Source organism: Lactuca serriola, chromosome 1 (genome assembly GCF_051521515.1).
Source record: "Lactuca serriola cultivar US96UC23 chromosome 1, Lser_US96UC23_V15, whole genome shotgun sequence".
Lineage (NCBI taxonomy): Eukaryota > Viridiplantae > Streptophyta > Magnoliopsida > Asterales > Asteraceae > Lactuca > Lactuca serriola.
The window spans coordinates 23,208,570-23,227,788 of NC_136408.1; the positions used below are offsets into that span (position 1 = coordinate 23,208,570).

General features: G+C 40.2%; 1 non-coding gene across 1 annotated transcript; it reads left to right on the top strand.

Annotated features, from left to right (window-relative positions):
* The first annotated feature begins 3,099 nt into the window (after positions 1-3,099).
* LOC145080802 (small nucleolar RNA R71) lies at positions 3,100-3,206 on the top strand. Its single transcript, XR_013695386.1, has one exon. It is a non-coding gene; the product is annotated as a small nucleolar RNA R71 (small nucleolar RNA).
* The last annotated feature ends 16,013 nt before the right edge of the window (positions 3,207-19,219 follow it).

Genomic DNA, 19,219 nt, shown 5'->3' on the forward strand with positions numbered 1-19,219 from the left:
AGTCCATGAACGACTCGGCGAGTCATATGAACTGTGCGAGTCAGTCGACGGGTCGATTGAAATTCGACCGTAAAACTTGAATTTCTTCTCAAGGGTTTTGTGCCTGGATGTTTATAAGATGTATTAAAGCAAAAATAATCATCCAAAACAACATAGTTAATACTAAATCAAAACCCTAAAAAATTCACTAAACTTCAAAATCGGGTGTTATATGAAATTGACACTCTAGATCATCTAAAAATCATAACTTTAACAGAATTATGGAAGAGATTAAGTACCTTTGTTGATAGAATTCAAGAATTTTGAAGAAAAGATGTAGAACTTGATGAATGCTTGAGAGAGAGCAAAGGGAGGCGCACGTCAAGTAATGGGGGAAAATGATCTCTTTAGGGTTAAAAACCCTAGTTTTACCGGTTGTAAAAATCATTTTAAATTAATTTTTTTCTGTAAATAAAATCGACTCGTCGAGTCAGGGTCAGACTCGGCGAGTCTGGTCGCGAATCTAAAATTATCTGGGATCTGAAGAGACTCATCGAGTCAGGGTCAGACTCATCGAGTCACTTGTAAACAATTCAGAAAATCATATCATTTTGTTATTAAAAATTCATTCCACCCCACACTTAGTCCATACGCACTCTCAAGCAGTCATGTTTGATGATTTTAGAAGACGATAAAATCCTAAAAACAAAAATCAAACCAAAACAAGAAAGATAAAAGAAAGCAAACTCTAATAACGGGTTGCCTCCAGCCAAGCGCTTCTTTTTAAGGAGTCGTTAGCTGGACTCCTTCCCCTCTACGTTTCTTCATTTTCCTGCATCGGGAACGCACGCCTAATCTTTTGCGGTTTGTACTTTGTCTTGTAAGCGTGTATCTTCTTCTTGTAAGCCCGTCTTAATTCTTCTCTCTTTTTCCTTGTAGCATCATCCTCAGCTGCATGAATTTCACTTATCCTCATCTTTTTCTTCTTTACCCCATTCTTTTGCACCTTCTCTTGTACTCCTCCTTCTTTAATCTTCATTACTTCATAGTTGGTGAAAACTCGGGCTCGAGGCTTGGTAATGAATGGTTGATCAGCATCATCTCTCCTTGTAGTTTCCTCTTCTCTAAAGCTTTCCTCCTCTTCAAGTGGATTTTCTTCATCATCTTGCATTATTGTGTCAAGGCATGCTACTTGAACGTGTTGAAAATCACCATCCAATCCTCCTTCTGCTGCTTGATCTTCTAAAGAATTAGGAAAAATCTCCATATCCAGAACATGCAGGGAGTTGGTAACAAGCAGATCCAAATCGTCCAGGTTGCTGAAATTTTCGAATGGACTCGTCGAGTCCATGAAAGCGACTCGGCGAGTCGGATCGTATTCCTCACATCCCACTGTGGTTTCTGATTCAGTTTCCTTCAACAGCTTCTCTATTTCTTCCAAATCTTTTTCAACATCATCAATTCCTCCAGAAGATTGCAAGAACTTACTTGGATCTTCTTCTTGCAAGAGTGCAAGTTCTTTTTGTAAAATCTCATCATCCAAATTAATGAATGAGACTTCTTCTTCTCTTCCTTCTTCTTGCTTAATCTCTGGTAAATCTTTAAAAAATGCTGACTCATCTCCTACCCTCAATGTGAGTGTGGACTCGCATACATCTATCAATGCGCATGCGGTATTCAAAAATGATCTCCCCAAAATAATTGGAATTTTGGGGTCTTCTTCCATATCAAGTACCACAAAGTCCACAGGGAATATGAATTTATCAACCTTAATGAGGAGACCTTCACAAATACCTCTTGGGCGAATAATCTTCTTATCCGCTAAATGGATCTTCATATTCACAGGCCTTGGCTCCGGTAAATTCAGTTTCTTAAAGAAAGAAAAAGGCATTAAATTAATACTTGCACCCGAATCGGTCAACGCTTGAGTGGCAAGTACATTTCCAAACTGACAAGGAATTATGATGCTTCCCGGATCGCCCTTCTTTTCTGGTAGCTCGCTCAATACTATCTCTGCGACTTCAGCTAAATCCTTTCTAGCAGCAAAGAGACCCTTTAGCAAGTTAAAATACTTGGGTGTTTGAAGCATTGTTTCCACAAATGGAATGTTGACTTGAAGGGCTCTAACATTCTTCATGAAAGCTCTATATGCTCTGATCTTTTCCTCAGGTATGGCTCTGATTGGGAATGGCAAAAGAGGATTGTAAGGCCTTAAGGAAACAGCAGAATTGTCATCAGGGCATGGACTCGTCGAGTCCATTTGAGGGACTCGGCGAGTCAGGTCGGGTTTAGCTGGATCCGACTCTTCTGTCTTTTCTGTATGCTCCTTGAAGATCTTTTGTGCAGGTGTGAAAATTTCTTCATAGCTAGAAGTCACAACGTTCACATTCTCCATTCTCGGATTATTCTCGGTTTTACTTGGAAGTTGGCCCGGTCTTCTCTCGTTCACTTGATGTGCAAGTTGTCCTAGCTGTTTCTCAATGTTGAGAATAGATGCTTGCTGATTCCTTAGCAAATTTCTGGTCTCTTGTATTGCAGCATCATGATCATTGTGTCTTTTTTCGGACGCGGCTATGAATCTAGTGAACATTTCTTCTAAATCGGATTTCTTTTCCATAACCGGTTCTTCCTTTTGATAAAAACCCCGCTCCTTCTGCTTGTATTTCTCCTCCTTTGCCTTTTTATATTCTTCATACGGGAGCCATTCCTTCCTGGGTTTTCGCCAATTCTCGTCGTATCGATCGTCGCTTGAATAGAACACTTGCGCCTTCTTGTTTCCAATTTCATCCAAGTCACAATCCTTCGTAAGATGAGGCCCTCTACAATTCTCGCATCCAACTCGAATAGCATGGATTTTTTGATCCATTTTTTGTCATCCTTCTATCTAAACTATCGAGCTTAGCCATCATCGCGGACATGCCATCATTGGCCGAGTTCACTACCCCTCGACTTACTTCATTTCTTGGGTTGTGGTATTCTCTAGAATGCTTAGAGAATTCTTCAATTAATTCCTTGATTACTGGGGGTGCCTTCTTTGTGAGTGGGCCTTGCGAGTCGAGCAATTGCCTTGTGGTGACATTGGCTCCATCATAGAAGATGTAGACCTCTTGTTGGCTATTAAGGTCATGGTGTGGGTAATTTCTAAGAAGACCTTTGTACCTTTCCCATGCTTCATAAAGAGACTCTCCGGATTGTTGCTCGAAGTTGGCAATGGCTTTCTTTAGCTTGGCTATTTTGGAAGGCGGACAAAAGTGGTCTATGAACTCCTCTTTCATCGTAGCCCATGTGGTGACCGACCCTGGAGGAAGTGACTTGAGCCAATCCTTTGCAACACCCTTGAATGTGACTGGAAGCATGCAAAGTAGCTGGGTCTCGCGTGGTACATTTGGCACATTGAAGTAGTCAGCCACATCATTTACTTCATCCAAGTGCTTGTAGGCATCTTCGTGGTCTTTTCCATAGAAAGGAATCTCCTTGAGTTGAGTGAGGATATGACCCTTTAGTTCGAAAGTAACGGTAGCGAGAATTGCGGGCTGCACAAGTCCCGGGCCAGTGTCATCGCGCATCCTCTTCTTCCATTCCCCCATGGGGACTTCATCAATATTAACCATAACGATAGCTAAATCGTCTTCAAAGTCGGATTCGTGCTCGTATGTAGGTTCTTCTTCTTCCTCGGTCTCGTACTCGGTGTCTTCTTTAATTGGGTCTTCAATTGTCAAAGATGCGCTGGATGCTCCTGATTTGCTGCTCTTCTTCTTAATGAAAACAGACTTGAGGTTCTTTAGTGGCGAATTCTTTGAAGAAGCGGATTCTCCAATGGCTTTTCCTTTGCTCCTCCTTAGTGCAGATTCCGGGTCTTCTAGAGGAGGGACCAGAGGTGTATCAGATCCTCGGGTCATGAAACAACTGTAAACAAAACAAAAAAACGCATAAAAAGAACAAAAATAAAATAAAAATTAAAACTGTGAACAGCGATGGACTCGCCGAGTTGTCACGAGTGCACTCGGCGAGTACAAGGCAAAAACAGAAAAACTTTTAAATTGCTTATTAAAACTTATCTTAATTACTAGTTTACCTAAGAATTAACTCTGTGTAAGAGAATTCTTACACAAAGGATCGATAAAAATAGAATTTAATGATAATTTAGAACTGTTCCTCGGCAACGGCGCCAAAAACTTGATGTGTGTAAAACAACTTAGTTTTAAACCTACTTTTAATTATAAAATGAACACACAAAGGCAGTGGACCTATCAATTGTGGTATAGCTAAATAAGTAGGGTATCGAACACAGGAAACAGTAAATTAAAACTAAAAACTATTTTATCTAAATTAATTAATAAGTAGGGGTTTTCTCTAGTTTTACAAGACTAGAAACTTACTAACTATCACTTAAACTAAAAAGTAGAAAAGCAAAGAATTAACTAGATTCAATAATGGGAAGGACTTCTGTTTAGTTCAACTCAATTGATCCTATGGTTGATATTATGGTAATTGTGCAATGGATTAATTCTTCTATTGGTTACCGATTCAAGTGATTAGATTCACATTCGCTGCACTAATCCTTAGAGAACAAACTACCTCAAACAGTGATCAGTTGTCTAATTTAATTTAGTTGACTAGGTTATTTGTTCGGGTCAATTTAGACTTGTAACAACTAACTAATTTGGTCCTTTAGTTAACTTCTTGTTGATGGTCATCACACAAGCTCATACATGAATTTACCTATTTTTCTTATTAATTCTAGTTTCATGTTCATTAATCCTAGTCATATGATGAAGTGGTAACATAAGCATATGAGGTTGACAATTAAAAGATGTTCATACTATTTAATTATCTTCCTATTAACAGAAAAATAGTTATTATTCACACACAAGGTTCTTTAACAAGCTAAAATCAACAAAATCACCAACATTGCATTAATCCTACCATAAATCAAACCATAGTATCAATATTGTATCCCCAAACAGAAGTTTAAGAGTTTTAGCTCATGATTGAGGTAATTAACAGCAACAAAACGAATTCTAATTGTCTAGCCATAATGGAAAACAAAAGATTATGTAGAATGATGAGAATTTGCCTCAAAGAAGGGTTGAAAGGGATTCAAACCAATATTTTTGAGTCAATTATTTTATTTGTAAGATATTTGAGATAAAATAAAAATAACAAACTACCATTCATGAAAATGGAAAGATGAAAATACGTATAATTCCAAACATCGTTAAAAACAACCGACCGACCTTGTTCCGGTGTGAAATTAACATTCACCCAATCAAACTTTCCAACAATTAAACTACACCTAAAACAAGTAAACATTCAAATCTTTGAGCTTGAAAGTTCCAATCATGTTTTTTGGGCCTTTGTAACCCATTAACATGATTTTTGGGCCCAAGGGATAATAATAAATGTTATTGGGTCTTCTATGACCCAATTTCATATTTAAGGGACCCTCAATGGCTTTTAAGTGTTATTGGGCCTTAGTGGCCCATTAGAATTGCTAGTAAGGTCTAAGTAAATCAAATGCGAAATGGGCCAGCGTGTCCTTCGTATAACCAATAGCCATAAATAATATGCGGGAATAGTACGATCTTGTAATCATCTTCTCCTCGTTTAGTAGGCCTATCGTCAATCCAAGTAAACAAATACGGGTTGATAATCAATAGTGGATTTAGTGAGTAATAGCGGGTGGCACCAACATGTGTCGGTCGTAGTCTGTAGTTATAATCAAAGTCTCCTGGATGGAGAGCGAGAGTTTGTGTATAGATCTATACAGGGGTGACTCCCCCACACCCCAGTTGTTCGCTACAGTTAGACTCGGCCAGTCTAGGGTGACAAAATCTTAAGATCACTTCCGGCGTTCACCAGAGTGCCAAGACAGACGAAATAGTCATTATCATGCATGGTTATAACGACTCACATAAATAAATCCAATATAAATCAAGTAATCAAGGTAAATCAAAATCATTCGCGTGATGGGGTAACAATTTGAACCGTTATATGATATTTTTTTTGGTCGGAAAACATCGGGTTTTCCGGGGAAGTTCAACATTTTTCACCGGTACTTTTAATACAAAGCTTTTCAATTATACACGTTTTGAAATCATCATGCATATATTTACGGATCTTCACACTTTTATATAAACAATGGTCTTTTCAGAAAATATCGGATTTTCTGGGTTGTTTTCTTACAAACTACACAAAACATTTTCATATCAAACCTGCTTATGAACTCACCAACATTCCATATGTTGACCGTTTTCAAAATAATTTGTATTCTCAGGTAATAGGTAGGCTTAGGAGTAGTACCCAGTATGTTTGTGCGTTGTGCTTTTGAAAAACTATCAAACATTTTATGTTATGGATTTGTAATGTTAAAACAATGTACTTGATGTGAACAATGTCAGTTGTAAAATATTGATGCATGGTGATGTTTATGTTATGATTTATGTATATTCATTGTGATGATGTTCAAATTTAGTCACGTGATCCCTCAGAAGTTTCCGCCGTCTGGTTCAGGGGTGTGATAGGTTGGTATCAGAGCACTGTTTATAGCGAACTAGCATATCTAACCACACCTTGATATGCAACTATAAACCAAAGAGGGACAAAAACAACTCTGAACAAAACGAATAAAACACAATGATAAAACACCCCTACTTGTACGATATACGAAAAATAACATAATACCAAATCAAATAAGATGATGCTGGCATCTCGGTTAAGTCGGGATTGTTCATAGTAGTATTAAGGGGTGAATGTATCCTGATCAACTACATTTCCTCCCAGGTAGAACTATCACATGCCCCGAGGAAATCGCGATGGTCGGTAAACTTAAAAACATACCCTTTTATTCCAAGAAGAGAACATTAACTCAATTTATACAATAATTAAAACACTTTAGGAGTAATATTAGTATATTTATACACTCTTGTAGATAGTATGGCCGATTTCCATCACCCCGGAGATCCGTATTTCCCTAATCAGGGGAATAATGGATGGTTGGAGGAGTCCGAAGAGGAACCTGAAGAAGACCCCGAGGAGGCGTCTGAAGGGGAACCTGAAGAATACCCCGAGGAGGAATCTGAAGGGGAACCTGAGGCAGAAGTCGAGGTCGGACCTGCTGAGCCAGTGGTGGTCCTGGAAGAGGAGGAAGTCGAAGAAGATCTCGAGGAGGAAACCAGCAATGACGAAGACGGTGATTCGGACGCGGAGTCCGAAGTCATCAACCCACCTTACCCGATTAGGGTGCCCGTTTATCGGATGGGCCCCACTAGTCCTACACCCCCCTGGGGTATCGACCTTTGGAGGTGGAGCAGACAGCAGGGACAGCGACCCCCGTTCGGCGTGTCACGCGAGTTCTATGACTTGAGGGAGGGAGGACCGGCTGATCGCGCACTTCCGGTCATGGTGAGATGATTGCGGAACACTGTCGATCTAGCTCAGAGCACCACCGATAAGATGCACCAGATGCAGACTAGGGTCGAGCGTGCAGAGCAGGAGACACGAGAGGTTATCCGAGAGTTCCACATGAGGCAGGTAAGGTGGGAGGCTCGACTCCGAGATGCGGAACGACATGTGGCTCGCCTTCAAGGAGTGTCCACTTCCTCAGCACCACCCCCTACCACATCCCACCATGACTAGGACTAGTCGTATCCGTCTTTAGTATTATGCTACTTTGATCTATGCTATGTACCACCGACTCTATGTTTAAGTGATTACACTACTCATAGAGTCGTTATGCTGCCGAATTTGTATCCTATATGTATGCTCTCTCAAACAAATTTTCATGTATCAAAGTACGGATATTATTAATGGAAAATATATGCGATTTGTTGTGATGTTATTATCTGTTATGTGCAATGCTTCTATGTATTATGCTACTTTGATGCGGAACGACATGTGGCTCGCCTTCAAGGAGCGTCCACTTCCTCAGCACCACCCCCTACCACATCCCACCATGACTAGGACTAGTTGTATCCGTCTTTAGTATTATGCTACTTTGATCTATGCTATGTACCACCGACTCTATGTTTAAGTGATTACACTACTCATAGATTCGTTATGCTGCCGAATTTGTATCCTATATGTATGCTCTCTCGAGCAAATTTTCATGTATCAAAGTACGGATATTATTAATGGAAAATATATGCGTTTTGTTGTGATGTTATTATCTGTTATGTGCAATGCTTCTATGATTATATGTTGATATACGAAACTACTTAAGTACATGATATAAACCTAGTCATAAGTCCACAAACCCACAAAACTTAGGCACTCAACATCTTTTCGTTTCGTGACAAAAAGATGCCACAGCGACCAACCCACAGAAACCCTGGGCTAACCCCACCCGAGGTCAACTCAGTTGCATTCCAAGCAGCTGTATCTGCTGCGGTCACCGCAGCCATGGCACAAATTCACCAAGGGAACAATCGAGGAGGCAATGGACAAGGGGCTGAAAGTTCGAACAACGAAATAAATCAAGGACCTACCAAGACATGCTCCTACAAAGATTTCACCAATGCCAAGCCACGAACCTTTAATTGCACCGGGGGAATGATAAACCTAAAAAGATGGATTGAGAAGGTGGAATCGGTGTTCGAGATATGCGAGTGTCCTGAGGAGATGAAGGTGAAGTTTTCCGCATGCACGTTCGTTGATCAAGCTCTCACCTGGTGGAACGGACATGTAGAAGCCATTACTCTCCCCGTAGCCAACGCCATGCCCTGGGTGGAGTTGAAAGAAATGCTGATGGCCGAGTACTGCCCGCGAGGCAAAATTCAGAAGATGGAACATGAATTGTGGAATCTCACCGTTTGAAATTCTAACATTGATGCATAAATATCAAGGTTTAACGAACTGTCTCTGTTGTTCCCTGGCATGATTACTTCGGAGGGAAAGAAAATCGAACGATTCATCTGGGGATTAACCTCCCCAATCCAAGGAAATGTGATAGCTGCAAATCCTAAAACCTTCGACAGTGCCAAGAGTTGGCCAAGAAACTGTACGACCACAACAACAAGAAGGGCGAGAAGCCAGTGGTAACTGAAGGCAAGAAGAAGAGTGACAGCAAGAAGGGAAAGAATAACAAGAGGAAGGGACGACTAGGCTCGGAGTCGTCAAAGAAGCAATAAACAGTGACAGTTAATGCTGCAACCACCCAAGTTCCCTCCGCACCCCATGCTCCAGTCTCGTCTGCTCCAAGTGCTCCTACGCAGTACTCCGGAAATCTCCCAGAGTGCAACAAGTGCAGTCTCCATCATAATGGAGAATGCAGAGAGATGCATTGTACCAGTTGCAATCGAAAGGGTCACACGGCAAAATATTGTAGGACCTATCCTCCCCAGAACCAGCAACGAGGAAACAACAACAACTGCAACAACAACAACACCAACAACAGCGACAACAATGCGGGACCAAGCCACACCTGCTATGGATGTGGAAAAACTGGGCATTTCCATCGGAACTACCCCAACAACAACAACCCTGGGAATGGAGGAACAAGAAGAGTGTTGACCATGGGTTAGGGAGAAGCGGTTCAGGACCCCACTATTGTCACCGGTACGTTTCTCCTAAACCACACTTATGCATGCATCCTCTTTGACACCGGAGCAGACCGAAGCTTTGTGAGCAATAGATTTAAACACTTGTTAAAGCAACAACACCAGAAGCTTAATGAAACCTTTACGGTGGAAATGGCCAATGGGAAACCCCCACCATGCTGAAATTATGTGTCATGAGAAGGCCGTTCGCCTTCACCTTCCAAATTACGAAACCCTAATTATATACGGAGACAAACCCCACATGAACCTTCGTCTTATCTCATGCATTAAGGCACATAAGTATCTACGAAAGCAAGACTTGACGTTTCTGGCTCATATAGTGGATAAATCCAAGGAAGAGCTCAATATTCGAGACATTCCAGTAGCTTGTGAGTTCCCGGATGTCTTTCCTGAAGATCTTTTAGGGATACCCCGAGAAAGACAAGTCGAGTTCCGAATTGATCTTGTACCAGGAGCTACACCCATCACCAAATCGCCCTACAGATTGGCTCCTGCGGAGATACAAGAGTTGTCCAGCCTACTTAGTGAGCTTTTGGACAAAGGATTCATCCGCCTAGTTTCTCACCCTGGGGAGCTCCGGTTCTCTTTATTAAGAAGAAAGACGGATCCTTTAGGATGTGCATTGACTACAGGGAACTAAATAAGCTTACTGTCAAAAATTGCTATCCACTTCCGCGAATCGACAATCTAATTGACCAACTTCAAGGCGCAAGCTATTTCTCCAAGATAGATCTATGATCTGGATACCATTAACTCAAGGTCCGGGAAGAGGATATCCCCAAAACCGCTTTCCGAGCTCATTATGGACATTATGAATTTGTCGTAATGCCCTTCGATTTAACGAATGCCGCTGGCGAATTCATGGACCTAATGAATCGAATCTGCTGACCATTCCTTGACAACTTTGTCATCGTTTTCATTGACGACATTCTAGTTTATTCTCGAAGCGAAGAAGAGCATGGCCAACATCTCCGACAAATCCTGGAAACCTTGAGAACCGAAAAGCTATACGCAAAACTCTCTAAGTGTGAGTTCTGGCTCCGTAGTGTGAACTTTTTGGGTCATGTTGTTAGTCAAGAAGGGATACACGTGGATACTTTTAAGGTCAAAGCCATCGAAGGATGGGCAGTCCCAATGACACCCATAGAAATTCGCCAATTCTTAGGTCTCGCAGGCTATTACAGGAGGTTCATCCAGAACTTCTCTAAGACCGCCAAGCCACTTACCATGCTTAAACAAAAGGGTGTACCCTTTGAATGGACATATAAGCAAGAGGTTGCATTCCGAACTCTGAAGCAACCACTCTGCAGTGCACCGGTACTATCACTACCAGAAGGACAGAGGACTTCATAGTTTACTGCGATGCGTCGAATCAGGGTTTAGGTTGTGTACTCATGCAACGTGGGAAGGTGATAGCTTATGCATCCCGACAACTAAAGACACATGATGTGAACTATACGACCCATGATCTAGAATTTGGATCTGTGGTTTTCGCCTTCAAAAATTTGGAGGCACTACCTTTATGGTAAGAGGTGCACCATTTCACGGACCACAAGAGTCTCCAGCACATCTTAAGTCAAAAAGAGTTGAACATGAGGCAACGAAGATGGATTGAGCTACTAAACGATTATGAGTGTGAAATCAAGTACCACCCAGGCAAGGCTAAAGTGGTAGCTGATGCCTTGAGTCGGAAAGAATACTTGAATCGTTGTGCAAAGACTCTTTCCATAACCATTCAATCCCACCTGACCTCACTAATCAGAGCGGCCCAGTTCGATGCCATGAAGGAAGAAAACAAAACAAGCGAAGCATTACGTGGAATGGAAAAGAATTTCGAAGAGAAGGAGGACGAAACATATTATTTCATGAACCGCATTTGGATCCATAAACTTGGGGGATTCAGAGAAGTAGTCATGAATGAAGCCCACAAGACACGATACTCCATCCATCCAGGTTCTGATAAAATGTACTTGGATATCAAGCAACATTATTGGTGGCCTAACATGAAGGTAGAGATTTCCACCTATGTTAGCAAATGCCTTACTTGTGTTAAGGTAAAGGTGGAATATCAGAAGCCCTCGGGATTACTACAGCAACCAGTAATTCCCAAGTGGAAATGGCAAAGGAATTCTATGGACTTTGTGACCAAACTACCCAAGACGACAGATGGTTTGGATACCATATGGGTAATAGTCGACAGGTTGACAAAATCCGCTCATTTCCTGCCAATAAAAGAATCCTACAAGATAGAGAGGTTGACCAGGATATACGTCAAGGAAGTGGTGAGACTTCATGGAGTGTCCATATCTATCATCTCCGACCGAGATAGTAGATTCACTTCGTGTTTTTGGCAATCACTTCAAAAGGCTATGGGAACACATCTTGACATAAGCACTGCCTACCACCCACAAACGGATGGTCAAAGCGAGCGAACCATTCAAACACTCGAAGACATACTTCGCGCATGTGTGATAGACTTTGGAAGGTCGTGGGATATCCACTTGCCTTTAATCGAATTCTCATACAACAATAGTTATCACTCGAGCATCAAAGTTGCTCCCTTCGAGGCGTTTTATGGACGCAAATGTAGATCATCGTTGTGTTGGGCTGAGGTAGGTGACACCCAGCTAGCAAGAGGACAGGCACCAGGTAGTGCGTTAACGGGACCGGAGATCATACGTGAAACAACGGAGAAAATAGTTCAAATAAGAGCTCTACTACAAGCATCACGAGACCGACAGAAGAGCTACGGTGATAAACGACGAAAGCCCTTGGAGTTTCAAGTCGGGGATCGGGTGTTGTTAAAGGTCTCTCCCTGGAAAGGGGTTTTTCATTTCCGAAAATGGGGAAAGTTGAACCCACGATACGTTGGACCCTTCGAGATCCTTGCCCGAATCGGTCAGTGGCTTACAGACTACAACTACCTGCTGAGCTCAACAGTGTACACCCCGTGTTCCACGTTTCCAATTTGAAAAAGTGTTTATCCGATGAAAACCTCATCATTCCACTTGAGGAAATCGAAATCAACGAGAATCTCCTGTTCGTCGAAGAACCAGTCGAAATCATGGACAGGGAGGTGAAGCGTACTAAGCAAAGTCGCATTCCGATTGTGAAGGTACGGTGGAACGTGAAGCGTGGGCCGGAATTCACATGGGAAAGTGAAGACCAGATAAAGCAGAAGTACCCTCACCTATTCTCGCATTCTTGAATCTAGCTTTAGAAAGAATTTCGGGATGAAATTCCCTTTAACAGGGGGATGATGTCACAACTAGGAATTCTATACCATGTAACAACTACAATGATAACATTTGTGAACCAAAAATGTGAAAGCACGTATGATGCTTATTCAATAATAACAAATTTTCCATCAAGCACTCTATGCACGCACTTCAAATAGTCAACAAAGAATTGGAAACCCTAGAAATCCCGATTTAAGTCTATTATGGACTAGGATTTCCTTATTGGGCCTAATGGGCCAATAAGCTTCCAATTTGACTATTTTGGGCATAGAACTCTTAAATGGGCTCTAATTGGACCCACTTCCATTTATTTTAACATTTTGGGCCATATTGGGCCTAGAATGGAATAAAATACCCTAATGGGCCTTATTGGGCCATACCTAACCTAATTAGCTTTAATGGACTATGAAGCCCATTATTTTTGACAAATTGGGTCGTAAACCATCATGGGAGCCCAATGGGCCGAAAAATCATCAAATTGGGCCCATAATACGGATTTAAGCAAAAAGGCCCAAAACTCTCTTCTCTCTTCTCTAATTCTCAGTCCAAGTGGAAAAAAAAGACAAAAGAGAAGGAGATTAAGAGAGTTGACTTTTATATTGACACCTCATGATTATCCAACATATCTCTAAGTAATATCTTCCATGTATCCATGCATAGTTTCATGTATCAAGGCAAGCTCATCCCCCCCCCCCTCTCCTTATCTACGGCCGAGAGCACCACACACCACCACCATTTTCATTTTGATCAAACTTTTACAAGAAAAACTCTCAAGAACTCTTCCCTTTTCTCCAAATTTTCGAGCATTGGTGTGTGACTTCAAGGAGTTTACCAATTAATATCATCATTCTTGGTAAGTCTTTACTTGGATCCATGGCTTAACTTCTATATATCATCAAACATCTCATCTTAACTCATGCAAATTCATGATCTAACTCCCTAGAACCATCTAAGTTCGAAAACTTTCTCAAGAAGTTGCTAGGGCCGAAATCTTCTCTCAAATATTCATCAAAACCAAATCCAAACCTCAAGGTGAGTTCATACCCTTCTATTTTCGGTTTTCATATGTTTTATGGGGGAGAATACAAGTAAAATGTGTAGATCTATGTGTATGTGTGTGCTATGTGTGATTTCATGTGTATATGTAGTAAATATGTGCCAAAAAATGAAAGATATTTCGAGATCTATAGTTCGTAAGGGAAAAATATGTGATCTAGGGTGTATTACACATAACTAGTTGAGAAAAATCTACCATATAAGGGTTAAAATAAACATGTTACAACATAAGACTCATTATTGGGTTATTTTCGTCAAATAAGCAAAATTTTGGGGTAAGATTGTCATTCACGGTTTCTTAAGGACTAAAAGAGTCAAATCAGTAAAAACAAATGTTTTTATGGATATCATACTCTTTTAAGGGCTAGAAGTGTAAATTGTAGCTTAATGGGTCAAATTCTGGGCTTTTCAGCCCATTAAGCCATAACTTGCGAAAATTTCAACTTTCAAGGGAGTGAAATGATAAACTTCTCAAAACAGGGGGTAAAAAGGGTAAAAAAAACTATTTCAGGGGTTAAAATGATGTATTTCCAAACAAGGATAAAAAATGTAAACTTTTTGGATTTTTGGCCAAAATTGTAAAAGTTGCAAAAGTTTGGGCTTTAACCGAAAAATACTTTTCTAGAAGGGCTGAAACTGCCAAAGAATAAGTTTTGAGCTAAAAATATCACTTGAACAAGTATTTGGGTCAAAAGTGTCAAGAAAATGGTTTAAGGGCTTAAAATGTCTTTTTTTATATAAAGGACTAAAAATGTCAATTTTACCAAAGAAGGGATGAAAGGGGTTCAAACCAAGATTTCTGAGTCAATTATTTTATTTTTAAGATATTTGAGTTAAAATAAAAATACCAAACTACCATTCATGAAAATGGAAAGATGAAAATACGTATAATTCCAAACATCGTTAAAAACAACTGACCGGCCTTGTTCCGGTGCGAAATTAACAATCACCCAATCAAACTTTCCAACAATTAAACTACACCTAAAACAAGTAAACATTCAAATCTTTGGGCTTGAATGTTCCAATCATGCTTGTTAGGCCTTTGTGACCCATAAACATGATTTTTGGGCCCAATGGATAATAATAAATGTTATTGGGCCTTCTATGACCCAATTTCATATTTAAGGGACCCTCAATGGCTTTTAAGTGCTATTGGGCCTTAGTGGCCCATTAGCATTGCTAGTAAGGTCTAAGTAAATCAAATGCGAAATAGGCCAGCGTGTCCTTCGTATAACCAATAGCCATAAATAATATGCGGGAATAGTAGGATCTTGTAATCATCTTCTCCTCGTTTATTAGGCCTATCGTCAATCCATGTAAACAAATACGGGTCGATAATTGTGACATCCCCAAAATCACGGCCAGAAAAGACCGATTTTGTTTATGCTTTGTTTAAAAATCAGAGTAACATTTTAAATAAAAGTGTTGGAGAATTTGTCCCAAAACAAAATATGATAAAGATTTATCAAAAACATTTCCATAGAAATGTATTTCATTAAAAGACTTGGGATGTCATGTTCGAACAGATCAAAAGCATAAACAGTACAATATAAGCCTTACTACATTATTTCATATCTACAAGCCTATATCCGTAATCCCTCGTCCAAACATCATATCTATGCTCAAGCACCACTACCTGTAATACATAAAACTGAGTGGGTCAGGCTTGGGAGCCTGGTGAGCACATAGGGTTTTCAACCTACAATAAATAAGCTTATTAATTTCATCAATCAACAATAACCCGATTACCCGTTCCCGTTATCCTCACTTTACGTCCCTAAACACCTATCATAAGGGACCTAACCTATCATAAGGGACCTAACCATGTAGGGGATGGAGTACACCGGTGAACACATCGTTCACAAACACCTACAGGTTGCGAGCCTGCTAGTGTTCCACTGGACTGTCTAGAAGATTCTGTGGTCGTCATCCATACTCCGCTAGATGACAGAATCAACAACATCAACATCGAGGCCTCTCATCATTTTATCACACATCACCTATTACATCTACCCATGTTTTACCCCAACATTTTCGTAGATATAAAATACATATACAATTTAAATCATTGTAAACATGTATAAAACGTTCATCCAGCATAGATAGCAAGTATTCAGATAATATGCACACATAGCACGTAATTTATATAAAATACTTCATATCTATGTGTAAGCTGAAAGTAACTATGCACTCACCTGAATAGGTGGTGACTCAGCACTCGGACAGCGCTTCGATATTCTTAAAACAATTTGCCTTCAATAAAACCTAGTATCAATACCACTAGGGTTTAGTCTAACGATAATCGTGACAAATTAATAGTCTGACTATTATTATTATTATACAAGCGTTAATAACACTCAATATAACTCATAATAATAGCCCAAATAATCATTTTAAGGACCTAATAACATTCCTATAATTATTTGAAAGCTATATTAAAAATTGCGTAAGCGTAGCACACTTACAGCGAATTTTATCGAAAACCAGAACTTATTTGGAGCAGCGTTTCGAAACCGAAAGACTCCTTTTACTCGGGACTCCAGGAGCCTCGGGGCTTCCTTAGGGTGCTAGGGGGTTTATCTAGGGTTTAGGGGGGGTTAGAGGGGTAGTGAGAGAAAGTAGAGAGAGAAGGAGTTGAAGAAATGAGTGAAAAATACGAGACCCTTCGCAACCTATTTATAGGGCCGAACTTCGGGCCTACGCTGCGCGTACCACTCAACTACGCTTGGCGTAGTTCGGATAAGCTTACCAGGCGTGTTCCAGCTGGCTCGCACTCGGACAGGACCCAGATAAGACCAAAGGTACGCGGGGCGTACCAGACCTCGTACGCGGGGCGTAATGTGAAGGCTTCATGGCATGATCCGAAGCAAGGTCTGATCAGCGATGGAGGGTCCAGATGTTGCCACGTCATCTCAGTTTTGCAATTTTCCTTCTCGATTTCTAAAAATCATAACTTTCGCATACGAGCTCCGTTTTCAACGTTCTTTATATCCACGCGAAAGTGGGAACGTACTCTACAACTTTCATTTAGACTCCATCGGCTAATTTTGACTCGATTTTAAATTTTATATTATTAACAGGCCGGGACAGGATTGGTCCGTTAAATCCTCATAACTTCTTCATCCGACATCCGTTTTCGACCATCTTTTTCTCGTTACGCTACTCTTAACGAGATCTTCGATTCTCGTTTAGGTTGTGTCGGCTAAAAATCACTCGATCTAATATTCGAATTTCGGGCGGTACATTGCTAATCCGAAACTTCGAAAAATCATAACTTCTTCATACGAAGTCAGATTTGGGCGTTATTTTTATTGATGTTCTTAGTTTAACCTATTTTACGACTTTCGTTTAGATCGCTAAGGCTAAATCTCGCTCTATCGTAAATTCACTATTTACGCTTCTCGGTATCGTGCCGGTTCTGTCGCAAAACTTCGACGGGTCATAACTTCTTCGTTATAACTCGGATTTCGGCGTTCCTTATATCCCCGGACTATTTGTTTCGACCACTACAACTTTATATAAAGATATCGGACTTATCTCACACTTTAATTTTGATGCTTATTTTTATTCTTTATTAATTATACATTTATAATTAAATAATAAGCACATATACACACATAATTCACATAATACTCAAATATTTCATCTTTATTACTTCAAAAAGAGTTACAATAGTTGACCTAGACTATTACATTGACAAATATGCTTAGCCCTGAAACCCGGGCGTTAAAATAATCAATACTGGATTTAGTGAGTAATAACGGGTGGCACTAACATGTGTCGGTCGTAGTATGTAGTTATAATCAAAGTCTCCTGGATGGAGAGCGAGAGTTTGTGTATAGATCTATACAAGGGGTGACTCCCCCACACCTCAGTTGTTCGCTACAGTTAGACTCGGCCAGTCTAGGGTGACAAAATCTTAAGATCAATTCCGGCGTTCACCAGAGTGCTAAAACAGACGAACGAGTCATTATCATGCATGGTTATAACGACTCACATAAATAAATCCAATATAAATCAAGTAATCAAGGTAAATCAAAATCATTCACGTGATGGGATAACAATTCGAACCGTTATATGATTTTTTTTTGGTCGGAAAACATCAAGTTTTCCGAGGAAGTTCAACATTTTTCACTGGTACTTTAAATACAAAGTTTTTCAATTATACACGTTTTGAAATCATCATGCATATATTTACGGATCCTCACACTTTTATATAAACAATGGTCTTTTTAGAAAATATCGAATTTTCTGGGTTGTTTTCTTACAAACTACACAAAACATTTTCATATCAAACCTGCTTATGAACTCACCAACATTCCATATGTTGACCGTTTTCAAAATAACTTGTATTCTCAGGTAATAGGTAGGCTGAGGAGTAGTACCTAGTATGTTTGTGTGTTGGGCTTTTGAAAAACTATCAAACATTGTATGTTATGGATTTGTAATGTTAAAACAATGTACTTGATGTGAACAATGTTAGTTGTAAAATATTGATGCATGGTGATGTTTATGTTATGATTCATGTATATTCATTGTGATGATATTCAAATTTAGTCACGTGAGCCCTCAGACGTTTCCGCCGTCTGGTTCGGGGGTGTGACAGTCTTAAAGGATTAAGACACCAACTTAGTGGAAATAGAGGTAGATAGAGTGTGTCGGGTGTACTCCTGGCTACACGCAACATAGGTTGATCCTTCCCCGATGAGAGTTGGCCCTGTTGTACACCCAACGTAAGGAGTTGTACGCTCAACATATGCGATGAGTGTTGACTTTTGTTGACTTTGACCCTTGGTCAAGTTTTAGGGTTTTTGGATCTTGAGAAGGGAAAAATGATCCTTTTCCCTTAGAAGGTTTAGCATGGTATTTGAACTTGCAAGTGAGTTTTTGACCTTAATTATTAATTAGGGTTAATTATTTTGTTGACTAGGCGGAGTCTAGATCCGATAGTTCGGGTGCTAGGTTTTTGTGTCGTCGGTATCAGGTGAGTCTTCTCACTTACTCTTACCTGTATGGTATGATAACTGTATTTATGATGACAAGAAGGGTCTAGCTGTTATGATTATGTATGCTAATTATATATGACTGAGGCTGCAGATAGCCAAGCATGGTTGCTGATAACCCACCGGGCATGTTGTTAGCTCACTGGCAGTGATGATAGTCCCAGGGTTGCCGATAACCCATAACTGTTATTTATGGTGTGTTGTATGTGGTATCTTGGGGAACTCACTAAGCTTTTTGCTTATGGTTGATTTATTTGTGGCAAGTACTTCGCAGGACCGCAAGAAGGCTAAGGTCTGATTGTACACACGCACTGGGGAATTTACTGTTGGGACATGTTTGTCAACTTTGATAATTATGATACTGGTTGTTTTGGGAATATTATTT